General features: G+C 42.1%; 1 protein-coding gene across 1 annotated transcript in view; it reads left to right on the top strand.

The window, feature by feature from the left end:
* The first annotated feature begins 6 nt into the window (after window positions 1-6).
* The window catches only part of DYRK1A (dual specificity tyrosine-(Y)-phosphorylation regulated kinase 1A), an 88,813-nt gene continuing 84,214 nt past the window's right edge, over window positions 7-4,605 (top strand). Inside the window, exon 1 of the mRNA XM_014938168.1 lies at window positions 7-150. The gene's annotated coding sequence lies outside the window, so the exon portion shown is untranslated. The remainder of the gene's footprint in view (window positions 151-4,605) is intronic.

Below are 4,605 nucleotides of genomic sequence, written 5' to 3'. Positions count from 1 at the left end.
AAGAGGGAGGCGCTGCCGCGCCGGGGCCCCTGGCCGAGGCCGGGGGAAGCGCTCGCTCCTCGCCCTGCCTGCGCCCGCCGCCCGAGGGAAGAGGCCTCGACCGGGAGAAGCCGGGCCGGAGGCGCAGGGCCCGCGCCGCCCCCCACACGGGTAAGTGAGACGCCTCAGCCGGTGGCGGGGAGCTGCGCAGCGGGACGAGCTGGTGCCACCTCCCGGCCCGGCGCGGTCGAGGGGGGCGCAGCGCAGGGGGCAGCTCCGCTGCCATCTTAGAGAGAGGAGGTGGGGAGAGCGCGGGGACCCGCCGAGCCCCGGGCCGGGGCTGGCAGGGCCGGGACCCGCTTTGGACCTGGCCTTCTTCCCCCGCCCTCCCTACCGCCGCCCCCTCCTGGGGCAGGCCGGGCACGGCCGGGGGGCAGCGGCGGGGGCCGCCGCGGCCTCTGCGGCCCTTTTTTCCCCCTCGGCGTCCGGGAAAGGCTGTCGCTGGCGGGTTGGGAAGCGGAGCAGGCGAGGAGGGCGGCGGGACCGGCGATGGAGGAAAGGGAGCTCGCCTGGATCCTCTGGCTCTTATGCGCAACGCCCTGCGGTGGGCGGGTGCGAGGTCTCGCCCCGGTCTGGGAGCCGGGGAGAGGGAGGCGAAGGAGGGCGTCAGGAGTTGAACCATCAGCTGAGCCGGCACCTGTTGTGGTGGAGGCTTTTAGGTGCCCCTGCTCCCCCCCTTACCCCCCCGCAGCCCTGTGAGGGACTGGTGTGGTAGGTGGGGAAGTTGGTAGGCCGAGGTGGAAGGAGTACCTGTGCGAGATGACTGTCATCTGGGCGGGAAGGGGGATGGGGAAGAGGAGGGAGAAAGCGGTTGGGAACAGGCGCAGGGACGTACAGGCACTTCTGTGTTTTAATAGCTGGCTGCAGTCTTTTAGGAATTGAGCTTTGTGTGGCTGAAGAAATTGGAGATTTCTCATCTGATACATAGGGTGCTCCTTCTCTGTGGAGTGGCATTCCCTCCCACCACCACAGAATCAGAAAACGCAATTAAAAGTGCTGTAATTTGAAATTTCGAAATTGGTGCATTTTTGAATCTCAGTCAGCTTTGAAGTTTTCAGTTTAGTCTGTCCAAAGACTATGTAGGGGTTCTTTGATCATGTGTCTAGATTGCTGCTGTTACTTAGTTCTCCTATTACTCCACAGTCATTGGGGGAAATAAACATTCATTGTTCTTTAAAATTAACAAAGACAGAATATCTGACTACAAAATAAATCAACAAGCATGTTTTTGACAACCTACTGTTTTAATCTGAATGAGAGTGTGCTGTGAACTTTGGCCAGTAGGTATATATAATCACACTTACACGGATATAGTGTCATAGGGGGGTCTAGATAAGAAGTGAACAACTTCTTTTATTATTGTGTTGGTATTTCATTCTCCTCTCCTTAAGAAAAGTGGTGTAAAGCTGAAAAATACATCAGTGATGTCTGGTGATAAATAAACATTTTGTTTGTAGCAATATTTATTTATCTGCCCGTACCCAAGCAGAATTTAGCTTATCTCATTGGAATAGTCTGTAGCCCTAAAAAGTTTTGGTAAACTCGTTTCCCTTTTTTTCTACACCCTTCCTACCCCCAGCCTCTGTAGGTTGGATATTTTTGGAAAATTAATTATACTTTATAGAATTAGAATAATAACACTGAAAATAACTCTGAGTGTGAGCCAGTATTTGTTAACTATTATCTATATATATTTGGTGAACTTGGTGTGTGTATATATATAGACTACTTTTGTAGGCTAAGCTTCATGTTTTTGGCTTATATGAATTATTTAAACTAAAGTGTTTTTATTTGCAGTCTGAAGTAGAATATGTGTGATGTGTTAAATTTACATTTTCTGCTGTGAATTAAAAATTCTGTCAAAGTTTATGAAGCTTATCGAGTTTATTCATGGTTTTTGAATATTCTTTGAGTAAAGCAAGTGTATCTTGTTCAAATTGAATAAAGAGTACAGTCTTTTCAAATCAATAAAAGAGGGCAGTTCCTTCTGTTAAGTTATTGTGTATGCATTTACATATAGCAATAGTTTACTACTGTTTCCAGGCAAATAGGTAAGAAAAACAGTTTGTTACATGAGCAGCAATGTTACAGTTCCTGAATCAATACTTGGGTGGATTTAGAACTTGTCATTGGAATCCCCTCCCCCAGGTTGGGCAGTGACAGAGAAGCCGCAACAAGGATAATTTTACCTAATAGCAGCCAAGAGTTCTCTATTTCAGTGTCAATTTATGGGTAGTGTTCTCTTACTTGTGTAAAATAATGAGGTAGTCATCAGGAATTTATCAATTTTTCAAGTATGTGGGTTTTGTGTAGAGTGGGAATTAACAGAGGATGACCATAAATGACTTTTAACAAACTGGTTGATAGTTTACACAAAGTAGAAAAACATGGCTGGTGTCTAGTAAAAACTGTGTGCCTTGTGTAAGCTTTAAAAATTACATTTAATTAGGACATACTTGCTAACGTGTATATCACATTTTATAATCTTAATTCTGATAGGGCCTTGTGCAGAAGCATGTGTCTAGGTTAACAGTATTATTAGGCTTTGCCTTAGTGGATGTACTGTGAGATTTTTGACATTTTAGTTCAAATTACTCAATGCCTTAACATCAAGTGAAAAAGTCCCTTTTAGGTTATGCTAACATGTTTGAAACTGTAGCACCTGGTCATATGGTTGTACATGAAAGGGCTAGTTAATAAAATACATTAAAAACTGTATCTTTATTTGCTATGATAGCATTTTCAGTTTCATCTGAACTGAAATGGGTGGTGATTTGAAGATTAAAATGTACTGTTACCAAAGAAGCAATTTTGTTGCTATAATTAGACCCTCTTTTCAGCATTCTTCTTAAAACCTCTTTATTTCAGGTGTTTTTAACCCTGGCAATGGGACTGTACTTTGCAAGTTGTTACGGCTTAAGTTTTTGAGTAAGAATTTAAGACTGGTATATGTTTAGTCTTTCTGTGGTAGTTTTTAATGCCATTTTGAGACCTATTCTCCAAAGTGAAGTCAAAAACTTTCTGATATCTCTGTTTTATGGGAGCACGGGAGACTTGTATAACTTCTGAAATCCTTTTGTAAATAGATCTGTTGTTGTAGAATAGGATTATTTACAGAGAACTGCTGCTTTTGTCTTTATAACTGAGTACAATAGATTATTTGTTAAGTTTACAGTTTCATCTCTTTTTTTTCGGTAAGAGTTTGGTAAGAAACATTTTTTTTAAATTTATGTAATAACTTTTTTGCTAATAAGACTTTAAGAAGTCTAAAAGATTTGGTATGTTTTTGCAGTGAGACTTCTTTTTTGCTCTTAAGACTATTTGAAATAATACAAAAAACCTTTCTAAACTAACATACCTTTCTTGTAAGCTTAGGAATGGGGAAAAAAAGTAAACATGACATTCTGAGAAGGGGAATATTCTCCTTTTCCTTCCTTACCTCCTTGGGTCCTTCAAGAGGAGAGTTATGGGAACTGCAGTCTACTGATGGTGTAAAACCACTGGAGAAACAGTTGTTACTTCCAGAAAAGACATATTCTATATGTATGGTTATCTAGTACTCTGTCTTTGAGGTGACACAATATACCAATAGAATTGCAGTGACCTAGTCATTAGTTGCGTGTAACAATTAATGTAGCAGTTTGTAATTTATATGCACTGGTTATCTTTTTCCTGTGTATAGAAGGAAGGTAAAATTCTGGATTTGATTCTGTTTTATCCAAGCAGGACTGAAAAAATAACTGCTTTTGCTAGTACAAATATATTTCATGACTTTAGAATAGATTTCTAGTACTTACTCGAGCTTTATTTGGAGTTTAGCTCCATTTCCTCTAAGACACATATATATGAGTCTTGTTCAGTATCTGTGGGTGCTTAATTATGGCTTAATTGTCTGGGAGCACAGATCAAATAAGGAGCTCCTCTTTGAGTAGAAAGCACGTTGTGATGAGACACACTAAGTCCCATTGCCTCCATGAGGTTTCCTTTCCCCTGTCTTGCTTCCCACCCGTTTGTTTTTTTTTTTCCTTCACCTCCCCGTCCCTAAAGGATAGGAGAGTTTTTCCACAGTTGAAAAGGACAGAGGTGGGATGGCTCAATATGAAAGGTAGTGACGTTATCATATCCTCATTCATTCCAAAATATCCTGTCCGTATGATTTAAAGGGAGGATACCCACTGAAGGGCTGGCTAGTGGAAACGTGGAAGGTAGTTCCTAGCCAGCTCTGCTTGTGTCCATACAGTGTGAACACTCTGGAGCCTCTGAAGTCTAGATAGTAGCTATTTTAGTTACCCTGTTTGAAGACATAATCAATTTAATTTCAGCTCTGAATATAGCATTTCTTAAAAGTGGTGAAAGTGTTTCTGTAATTAAAATAACATAAGCTAGCACTTACTTGTAAGCATACTCCTTGCAAAGTTTCCAGGGTCTTAGTAGTGCAAATATCTGAAAGTGAAACTGAGTAAATGAAAGTGAAATTAATTCCATTAAGTGTCAGTTTTGTTCCAGTTATGAGAAACCAAGCTTTCAATTTGTGTTACATAAAGTTCCAAAAGCAGCTATTTTTCT

Source organism: Calidris pugnax, unplaced genomic scaffold (genome assembly GCF_001431845.1).
Source record: "Calidris pugnax isolate Ruff unplaced genomic scaffold, ASM143184v1 scaffold25, whole genome shotgun sequence".
Taxonomy (NCBI): domain Eukaryota; kingdom Metazoa; phylum Chordata; class Aves; order Charadriiformes; family Scolopacidae; genus Calidris; species Calidris pugnax.
This window is presented reverse-complemented; position numbering and strand designations above follow the sequence as displayed.